Source organism: Gossypium raimondii, chromosome 7, assembly GCF_025698545.1.
Source record: "Gossypium raimondii isolate GPD5lz chromosome 7, ASM2569854v1, whole genome shotgun sequence".
In the NCBI taxonomy this organism is placed as follows: Eukaryota; Viridiplantae; Streptophyta; class Magnoliopsida; order Malvales; family Malvaceae; genus Gossypium; species Gossypium raimondii.
In genome coordinates, this window is record NC_068571.1 from 11,316,715 (window position 1) to 11,328,647 (window position 11,933).

Genomic DNA, 11,933 nt, shown 5'->3' on the forward strand with positions numbered 1-11,933 from the left:
GTAGTGAATGTTATACCAATATGAACAGAGGTCGTGGTAGAGGCCGTGGCAGAGAAAGGATAAGTTTTTTAGAAGCAACTGTGGAAAAGGAGGAAGTTACTCCCTTGATGGTGTATGACCCGTAGAAGGAAACTCGAAAAAATGTATGGTATCTTGATACGGGCTATAACAATCATATATGTGGAAACTGATCAACATTCTCTGAGCTAGATAAGACATTCTGAACAACAGTAAAGTTAGGTGACAACTCTCTTGTTTCTGTCCAGGGACGAGGGAAGGTTAAGATCCAAGAAAAGTTCACATCTGTCCAAAGTATTTTGGATGTTTTCTATGTTTTAGATCTGAAGTCAAAATTTATTTAGTGTAGGTCAATTCCAAGAGAAGGGTTATGAGGTGATTATCAAGGATAGAGTGTGCAAGATCCAAGACTGCAATCTTGGGTTGGTCGCTAAATTTTCCATGACAACTAATAAGCTCTTTCCACTGCATATTTAGCATATTGAACATTGTCACTCTTGTTTTTCAACACAAAAGACTAGTTCGACATGGCTTTAGCATTACAGGTATGGGCACCTTAGTTTTGGAAGACTTCAAACATTACAACAAAAGAATATGGTGGCTAGTCTCCCTACATTTGATACTCTTTCATAAGTATATAAAGATTGTGTTGAGATGCCCCGGGATAATTTTCCAAAAGGAAAAGCTTGGAAAGCCTCGCAACAGCTTGAATTGGTTCACTCTGACATTTGTGGACCACTAAATCCAACTTCAAATGGAGGTAAATGTTATTTTACAATGTTCACAAATGAATTTAGACGAAAGAGTTGGGTTTATTTTTTGCACAAAGAATCTGAAGCCTTTGCAGCTTTTAAGAGCTTTAAGGCGCTGGATGAAAAAAAGGATATGACATCAATTAAAGCTCTTCGTAGTGATTGGGAAGGAGAGTATCTTTCTTAAGAATTTATAAGATTTTGTGAATCTAATGGGATATAAAGGCACCTTACTGCAACATATTCTCCTAAAAAAATAGGGTGAGGGAGAGGAAGAATCGAACAATCTTAAATGTTGTTCGAAGTCTCTTACAAAGAAGCAATGTTTCAAAAAAAAAAATTGGCCGGAAGAAGTGAGCTAGAGTGTTCATGTTTTGAATAGAAGTCTTACACATGTTGTTAGACATATGACACTGGAAGAAACTTGGTGTTGTCAACAACCGGATGTGCGTCACTTTAAGGTATTCAAGTGTGTTGCTTATTCTCATGTGTCAGACCAGAAGAGGAAAAAGCTCGATGACAAGGTTGAGAAGTGTGTTTTTCTTGGTATTAGCAATGAGTCAAAAGCTTACAAGCTATATAATCTTGTTGCCAAGAAGATTGTTATCAACCGGGACGTAGTTTTTAACGAGAAAACATTTTGGTCGTGGGAAGAAAAAAGGAACAACCAGTAGATGAAGCAAATTCTATCAGATTTTAGTGATGAGATCGAGGAAACAGCATGGGAACAAACTACGACTGAAGCAGATCAGCAGAATGGGTACAGTAAAAGAATCAAAAGAATACCGACATAGATGGAAGATTATGTGGTCAGTGGGGATCAATTTGAAGATGAAGATCCTCAACCATATTTTGCTTTATTTGTGGACTATGACCTTGTAAGTTTCAAAAATGCTGGCGAAGATTTGAAGTGGCAAAAAGCAATGGATGACGAGATTGTTGCAATTGAGAAGAACAACACTTGGGAGTTAACTGATCTTCCAAGAGGCCAAAAGCCAATCGGAGTTAAATGGGTTTTTACAAGACCAAATTCAAGGAGAATGGCAAGGTTGACAAGTATAAAGCACTTTTGGTTGCTAAAGGCTACAAGCAGCAATTCGGTGTTGACTACAAAGAAGTTCTTACTCTCGTGGCTCGATTTGAGACAATCAGATCAGTGGTGGCATTAGCACCACAAAACTCATGGCTGATTTTATAACTCGACTTGGAGTCAGCTTTCCTACACGGAGAGTTTTAAGAGCAGGTATTCATCGATCAACCCCAGGTTAGGTGAAATGTGGAAGTGAGCATAAAGTATATATATTAAAAATAGAACTCTATGGGCTGAAACAAGCTCCTAGAGCCTGGTATAGTTGAATAGATGCTTATTTCAATTTGGCGGGTTTTAAGAAATGTTCGTATCAATATACTTTTTACTGCAAAGTTGAAGATGAGAAGATGGTTATTATGTGCTTATACGTGGACGATCTAATTTATATCGAGAATGATCAGACAATGCTTGATAAATTTAAGCAATCAATGATGAAGGAGTTTGATATGTCTAATCTTGGGTTAATGCGTTATTTCTCGATATTGAAGTATATCAATCAAATTGTGGAATTTTATTTCACAAAAGAAGTATGTTGGGGAAATTTTGGCTAGGTTCGGGATGAAGAATTACAATTCTGTGGCCACACCTACTAAGCTGGGTTTGAAATTGGAGAAAAATCCTATAGGAAAGAAGATTGACAGCACTCTGTACAAACAGCTCGTAGGAAGCTTGATGTATTTAACAACCACCTAACCTAATATTATGTGCTCTGCCAGTCTTATCAGTAGATTCATGGAGCAACCAAAAGAGATGCATTTTCTTGCTGCTAAAAGGATCCTCAAGTACTTGCAAGGGACATCGAGTTATAGGGTTTTATACAATAAAGGAGTAGAGTCTTATTTTATCGGGTTCACTGATAGTGACTTTTTCGAGGATAAAAATGATCGGAGGAGAACTTCGGGGTATGTGTTTATGATGGGGTCAGGAGCTGTTTCTTGGTCATCTAAGAAACAACCAATTATTACTCTGTCAACCATTGAAGTAGAGGTTTTTGCAGCCACCACATGTGCTTGTTAAGCAAATTGGCTAAGGAACGTTTTTGTAGATGTTTATTTTCCACAGAAAGGACCTACTCCAATTTATTATGACAACAACTCAACTATAAAATTGTTAAAGGATCTTGTCTTGCACGAACGAATGAAACATATAAATGTGAAGTTTCATTTCTTCAGAGATCTCATGAAGAAGTGAATTATCGAAGCTGTTTACTGTAGAAGTGAGGATCAAGCTGCTGATATTTTCACCAAGCCCCTCAAGGTTGAGAGATTTATAAAGTTGAGAAAGTTGTTGGGTGCTTGCACATTGAGTGAGGGGTTGCGCAATGAGTTGTTTAAGTTGAAAGTTTTAGATTTGTGCTTTCAGTTTAAGGGAAGGATTGTTGACAATGTCTACACCACGTTAAATGTTTTGTTTGGCCTGTTATTGTTGGTTCCTATGTTGTAGAAAGTCAGTCAGTCAAAATAGTTTGTTTAATCTTTTGTGGAATTAACCTATATTTCAATGGTTAGTCGGTGGGTCTTATGTCCATGTTTTCCCTTGTATGTAAGCTTCTATAAAGGATCAAGTGCTGAAGTTATTTTTTTGAATAAATTCCTCAAGTTTATCTCCATCTTCTTTATGTTAAGAATTCTCTTCTAGCTTCTATAAAAAAAACTCACTTTTTTCATAGTTCTCCAAATGCAGAATGGTTAAAGGAGAAAACATAAAATTTTTTTATTTTAAATCCACAAATCTAGCATGAATAAAGCAATGAAAAAATAAAAAATAAATTTTAAAACTTAAAATCAAATCTGTAGATGAAAAATGAAAATAAGGATGAAATAAAAAAATGGTTGAAGGAAGGAGAAAATAAATTTTTAATTTTTAATCAGCAATGACATATAAAAATAATCTTCATAAAGTATTGGATGAAACCATGATTTATGTGGTAGAAAGATTTTACCTAATAATTTCCTAGGATCAAGACGAATTTATTTAGGTATTTATAAGTAAAGGTTGATAGATATTAGAATGGGGCAAAAATTACCTCTGCCCTTGAACAAAAATCCCATGCTCCTCACCAGTGTGCCTTTAACAAAATTATGCCAATTTTTTAAATTGTAATTCATTTTCCTTTTATAAAATAAATAAAATTTTCCTTTATTAAAAGGTTGAAACTCATTTTTAATTATATATTAAATGCAGAAGATTAAAAATCATGCCACATTTTTTCAGTTGTAACTTTTTTATATAAAATATTGTTTTTATATATCTAAGTTTAAATTGTGACTATTTTTAAATGGTGTATTAACAATTATTTTTTAATATATAGAATAGAAGAAATGAATATAGTAAAAGATTAAATATTGAATTTAATCAATAAATAAATGAGATTGGTTGAGATTTTCTTTCAGTGGAAATACTAAACAATCTAGGGGCCATGTTTCGCTAGAGTTTAAATTAAAATTTAAAAAAATATAAGAAAAATGAAAAATTGGACCTACCAACGAAAATCATACCAGAAGCACAGACGAGAAAGAAAATAATTGCACCAACAATGGCAGCAATGGTAAAGTGTTAAAGACTAAAGAAACTATAAAACTAAAGAAAGAAATTATCAGAAAAACTACAAACCCTTATCCCTATTTATAAGTTAAAACAAAACCAATCAACTCCTTCGAAACTTAATAAGTTATCATGTACTCACACGCGCACTATTTCCTATATACAAAATGTAATGACCTGATTTTCAGTGATATAAAAAATGCAGTTTTAGAACCCCATTTTTATAATTGAGTCCAAGATTGGTCTAGTAATTTTGTTGAATTGATAGTTAATTAAGGCTCAGGGACTAAATTGTAAAGTTCAACCGTTATAAAGTTGTAATTGACCAAAGGCTTGAGGAGCCAAAAGTCCAAAATGGTTATAAAACCATTTGTAATTGAATCTTAGTGGATGATTATGTGAGAAACCATTAGCATTAATTAACATTAGGATTAGTGGAATTAAACTTGATTAAGTTTAATTAAACCAAATTAATTAAATTTTAATCAAGTATGTAAGTTAAATAAGTTGAGAGAATAGTGTCATCTTCTCCATTTCATGTGTGTGTCGTCCAAAGTGAAAGAAAAATAAAAGAGAAGCTTCCAAACCATTGAAACATTAGGCCATTAATTGGAAGGTAAATTTAAATCATTTTCTTATAATTTTTATAGATTTGAAGTCATGAGAGCTTGATTTAGCTAGCCCATATACCAATTTGTAAAACTGTTAAAATTTTAGAAAGTTACCATTGTTGATTTCTTGAAGAATTAAGCTTGTAATTGATAGATTTTAAGCTTAGAATATGAAAGGACTAGATTGTAAAGTTAATTTAGCTTATTATTGACTTTGTGGCATTAGGGACCAAATTAAATAAATGTAAAACTTGTCATGAAAATATGTTAGAGATATAAATTAAGGTCCCTAATGAGAATATATGAAATTGGATTTTAATCTGAAGCTAGGAATAGAAAGTTATGCTTATCTTGAGTTTAAAGACTAAATTGAATAAAATGAAAATTTTGAGGGAAATCGAAAAGTAATTTTTTCTAGGGTCATGCATATCGTAGCATAGTATGAAAAATGTTTGTTATTGATTGGTATTATAAAATAATTGTTTAGATCAAGAAATGGATCGAAGTGGAGTTAATCGAAGAAAAGCTAAAATCGTTGATTAGTCCTTAAAGAATCAACTTGTATTCATGTTTCTAATAGGTAAGTTCATATGGAACTTAATAGCTTATTTTATGCTGTGTGATTTTGTGTTTCATTTTTTGTGTGCGTGTGTAATAGTACAGGGTACAAATGTGAAAGTTGATTGATTACAGGATATGTAAACGAATTATGTGATCATGTACAGGGATTGGTAATGACATATATATGGAAATGATTCCCATGTGAACTTAGTAAAAGGTTAGGATATGTTTGGCATTCCAATAGAGTTATACACGAGCTTGATCAGGGACATTACATGTTTTAACGATGTCTAGCATTTGTTGTAGATTCTTGAAGTATATGTAATTTAGGTTTAACCCGAACGGGTAACCTAATATAAGTCAGCTTGTTTGAGCAACCTTGATACGTTTCAGCTTGCTTGAGGAACCCTGATATAATGTCAGCTTGTGTGAGCAACTTACTCACTAGAGTATCCGAGTCCATTTTACTATAGTTCCATAAGCCGATATTCAATTTAATTGAAATGGAAAACTTGAAAGTGAATTATTTTGGAAAAAAACTTATTCGAAAACGGTTTTCTTGCACAACAAAAAATTTAAAATTTGGAAACCGAGCCGATTTATGATATTTATACCAATAAATGTTTTACCAAAATTGCACATGTGTTTTTGGCTAGACGGATTCTTGTCGTTCCTAACTTTCAATCGAACGACCTTCTTTGCTATTCTCATACCACGATTGCTTCGAATGTGGGCTCGAACAAATTCGAGTCAAACACAAAACCAAAAATTGTTTACTTTACTTTAAATAAGAAAGTAAATCCTCTCTTTAATAGAAACCGATATAATTGTTATTCCAAAAAATAGAATTTATACTTAGAAAATAAATTCTCACTATTTTTGGGAAGAATAACAATATCTCAATGTTGTGTGTGCTTAGCCTTACCGGTGCCATCTAATTATTGAGAGAAGAAGTGAAATCCTTGTTGAATTAGTGAAAGTCTATTTCAATAAAAAAAATCCTAGTCTAATAGGATAGAAAGGGGGGGGGGGCAACCCTAGTTAAATATATTAGGGTTTGTCATCCCATGTAATAGCATGAGAGTCTTTTGGGCCTCTCCCGTATTAGGTCCAATTATAATTACTTCTTAGACTTTTAACCCAATATTTTATAATTCAACCAAACTCAATACATGTTTTCTATTCTCCAAAATAATCATTATAAATTAATTTTAATTAATTAATTAATTTTCCAATTAAATACTTTTCTCAACCCAATTCTAATTGTATTAAAATAATGACACTTTTACCTTAATAAAATCTATGATAAAATATATTTAATATTTCTACATTTAACGATTTCAATATAACCAATTAATTTAATTCCATTTTCAAACTTCAATTAATTAATTAATTAATTAATCAATAATTTGAAAAATCATAAATTAATTTTTCAGGTCATTTCCATTTTCCGAGGAAACTACATTCATTTCCAAATGTTTCCCATTTCTCAAACTTTATCACTTCTATCCATTTCTATTCATTTAATTGAACATGCAATTCATTTTTGGAATCAATGAGCTAGAGGAGGGACCGATTGGACATATGTGATTAGGGCTTAAATGATTTATAATTTAAGTTCCAGCTTTTTGCCTATTAATTATAAATTCATTTAGTCATGAAGCCATAACACTATAGTATCGTGACTAAGCTCTCCCTAATGACATACCATTACAAAAGTAATTTGACTAGTCCTCGTCCAATAACTTTTTCATAAATGTGTTGCCCTCATAGGATATCCTTAATCTCTTTGGAATAAATCTGCTCTCTCAATATGATCTTATTTTATCTCATGGTAACTACTACATCTTCCTTCTTGAAAAGTCAATTACTATCAAATAGTAATCAAGTCATTTATCACAAAGAAAATGACCCATGACAATGTTTACTTTTCATCCATCACATAATGCCAATAAGGAGATATCATTTACCCATGTCTTAAGCTATGAATTTCACTATTGTGAATGATGCTACACATTGTAGAAGTCATATACCCAATGCTTCAAATTTCAGTTCCTTATCTATTTGAATTCAGACTTTTACTTATCAATGATTGATTTAACATAAACATAAAAAAAAGGGAGTTAACATTCATTTTCTCCACTTTCATTCATTGATTCACTCATTATTATGACGAGATAAGCATGTTTCTATCTCACACAAAGCTGATAAATTAACAAAAAGTAAATCGGGAATTTTTGGAAAAGGTAACAAGAAGTTAATGAAAATTATGTGTGTGTTTGTTTTCTAAAATTTGGGTGCAGTGGACAAAGCAAATCCCTTCATCACATGTTTCGATAAAATAGATTGGATATATGTTGAATTCCTAAGGTAAATTTATTAATCAAATAAATGAATTTCGTCCCGCTTTGATAAGCCGATTATGAATGGCCTTGAAATAATTCATTGCATTGATATTTATCAAACCCAATATCAATAAAACCATTTTACCCTCTACACATTAAGTAATTAGAATTCTCATTCCTAAGAGCTACCAGCCACTATGAGTCTACTGCATATACTTATATATATAAATAGATCTTATCCATCTACTAATTCATTCAGTAATTGAATCGAACGACCCTTTTAACTTAGTGGTAGAGTAACACCATGTTAAGGTGTAAGTAATCAATTCAAATCCAATAAGGGGCTTTTGACATTTTTTTTCATAAAACTCCTGTGAAATGGTTGTATTCATATTGAAACGAAGAAGAATAGGGATGTTAAACCCTAAACTCAAAATCTCAAACTCCAAACCCTAAAATGAAAAAATTAAAAATAAGACAAACAGAAAAATTCAATAAAAATTATATATTTGGTTGTATTTAACAAATGGTATTAGATACATAATTTAGTATTAGTTGTATTGTCTCTTTTCTTAAGTGTATTTATTATTTTTGTGAGTATATCGCATATCTATATTTGGTTGCATTTAACGAGATAGTGATAAATATTTAGCATGTTTTTCACCTAGACTTCTTAAACTTGAAAAATTTCTATTTACACCCATTAAACTCTCAATCTATTGTGAGGTATTTTTGGAATCTTATCATCAATTTAAACCCAAATAAGCAAGTGATAATAAATAGAAAGTTTTGAGATATAATTGATATTTTTTAGGCATAAAGGATCTAAACGAAAAAATTATAAAAATTAAAGGGTCTAATTGATGTTAACCCAATAAAAATATCATGTTCAACCACACATGAAACCCAGCATCTCTTTTTGGAGTTCTGACACAAACCCTTCATTAAGCTTTCACACTTTCTAGTACCACGTCATGCCAAAACTAGCAGTTTGTAAGAGTAGCATCTTAAACCTCCAAAACTACTACATAATTTGAGTCTAACAAGTATACACCAATCATGCATAACAGGACAAATGAAAGACCATTCAAGCTATAAATAGAGTTTTCTTTATGCCAGATACATGGAAACACGAAAATATATAGATTTTTTCATGCCCTTTTTAACTCAAATTCATGAAGTTTCGGTGTAATTCTTGTCCAAAATATAATTTAATTATAAAATAATTAAATTGTTCTTAAATTATTAAAATATTTAATTTTAATTAATTTTATAATAAATTTTCATAATTTTTTATTTATTTTCAACAGATTTGCACAAAATGTGAAAATTAGCTCGGCAGACTACTAAAAGCTCAAACTGGGAAGCGATTTCTGAAGCACCAAGGCGAATTAATTTTTTAGCCTAAGACGTTCCAAATCATGAATATTAATACATAATATAATTACTCTTAATTATAACCAATTTATTTTTGGTTAAAAAATTATTATTAATTATATTATGATAGGAGGTCCAGTTGTGCTAAACCAAAAGACTAATCCAATCGAGCAAATGGGCTGCCCAAAACCGTCCAACAAGCTGACCCAGTCAGCTCAAATTAGCTGATTATTTTACTTGCAAATCATCCCTTGAAGTCTCCTTGAAATCGCATTCAAACCCTCCACTTGTCATGCTTTTGTAGATTTGCCCTTAGCTAAATTTAGCAAGTAGAAATCTTCAACTTGTGCATGTATGGTGGCCGGCCATGGGGGGAGTTAATGGCTGCTAATATTTTTCTATTTTTACCAGTCACTCCCACCTATAAATACCCCCTTCATCTATTCATTTCAACACACCTTTCATTTTACGCATCTCTCTCCCTTTCACTCACTTTCTCTCTTCCAAACCTCCCTTTGTTTCCCACTTTTTCCCTTCTATTTCCATTGACAATTTCCTCTTGGAAAAGAGCCCTTCAACCACCTTGGGTAGCAGCATTCAAGTGCTTACAGAAGTCTTGGTTCAACAAAAATGAGCGGGGAAGGAGGAGTAGAGCAAACTAGTTAAGCTTCAAAGAAACACCGGATTTGATTCTAGTTTCCTATCCTTTAACTTTTATTGTTGTTATGAACATGTCTATGAATATTTGTTATGTTTCTATTCTAAGTTTAATTAACATGGCTTAAATTTAATTTGTGTTAGGTTGATTGCATTTCGTCTACTTAAGTTATTAAAATTATGTTTGTGTTATTATGAGTCTTGGTAAATTGTTTAATTAAGTAAAACCATGATTATGTTATACTTGCATTATAATTATAAGGTAACTAATGAATTAATTATTAATCGTGTTGAAATTGTAATTAATTGAGACAATACTTAATCATACATGTTTAATCTTCTAAGGTACCAGAGGGTTAAATTAGCGACGGTCTTAAACAGTACATTAGCCTTGCATAACTTGCAAGATTATTGTGATTAAATTGTTTCAATGTAGAAATATATTGTTACCTTACTTAATCTTTTACTTGCTTATTTAAATTGATTAATTGTTTGAATTGGCATGGTGACATGTCCAAGAGATTCGTTAATGTAGTAAGTCTATATGTGCTATAGTTAACAAATTACCAAGTTGTCGTGAATTTATTCGTAACAACATGAAATTTTTTTTGGTAATATTCAGTTAAGAAATGTAATTAATCTAACGCAATTATGTCATCTTGATTAAAACCATCTTTTGAAATCGTGTATTGGAACTTTTATTTTTATTTTATTTTATTTTACTTAGTTAAATTCTAGTTTCTAACCACTTACTCAAAATCAAAATATTTTTAATCACCAAAGTGTTTGAATTTCATTTCATAAATATTTTTCTTTCACAGTCCCTGTAGGTACGATAACTCGACATTTACTTGTCACTTTATTACTTGTTGTGATTGTGTACACTTGCACATTTCCATCGTTCCAAGTTTTTGGTGTCATTGTCGATGACTAATTTAAAAAGTCATTATTTATGAAATTGTTGATTTCGCATTTTGGTTTTTTTTTTTGTTCTATTTTAACTTAGTCAATTTTTCTATGTTTGTTTCACGTGTTTATGAGTATTGATCAAATTATCGATTTACTCCCTGTAGATCCTGAGATTGAAAGAAATTTTTGACAACGAAGAAGAAAAGTGAACTAAAGAATGACCGAAGAAATGAATTTCAAAAACCAGAATCAAGGAAATGGCGCAAACCTTGCTCAAAATCCTATCATTATTACTGATGATAGGGATAGAGCTCTAAGACAGTATGTCGTACCAGTATTTCATGATCTTAATCCAGGTATTAGGAGACTCAAAATTGAGGCACAACAATTCGAGCTGAAGCCAATCATGTTCCAGATGCTTCAGATAGAGAGACAATTCAATGGAATGCCTACCGAAGATCCTCACCTTCACTTAAGATTGCTTATGGAAGTGAATGATTCTTTCAAATTAGCTGAAGTACCTGAAGATGCACTACGATTAAAGTTGTTCCCATATTTACTGAGGGACAGAGCTTGAGTCTGGTTGAACTCATTGCCACCAAATTCCATTACCACATGGCAAGAGTTAGCAGAAAGATTTCTTGTGAAGTACTTCCCACCTAGCAAAAATGCTAAGTTGAGGAATGAGATTACTACCTTCCAATAGATGGATAGCGAGTCCTTGTATGAGGCGTGAGAAAGGCCTAAAGAACTATTATGAAGATGCCCTCATCACGGAATCCTTCATTGCATCCAATTAGAGACGTTCTATAACGGTCTGAATGCCTACACGAGGATGGTAGTGGATGCTTCTGCTAATGATGCTCTCATTTCTAAGTCTTATGATGAGACTTATGAAATTTAAGAGGATTGCTAGTAACAACTACCAATGGCCAACCAATTAAGTAGCGTCAGGAAGACGAGTAGCTGGAGTACATGAAGTGGATGTTGTCACTTCACTTGCATCTCAGGTATCCTCAATACTTAAAAACTTTACTACTAACAGGTTTAATAATTTTACAGCTCAGCC

At 32.1% G+C, this 11,933-nt stretch overlaps 1 non-coding gene across 1 annotated transcript; it reads right to left on the reverse strand.

The window, feature by feature from the left end:
- Positions 1-11,537: 11,537 nt before the first annotated feature.
- Positions 11,538-11,644, reverse strand: LOC128042716 (small nucleolar RNA R71). The gene has a single exon (XR_008198229.1). It is a non-coding gene; the product is annotated as a small nucleolar RNA R71 (small nucleolar RNA).
- Between the last annotated feature and the right edge of the window lie 289 nt (positions 11,645-11,933).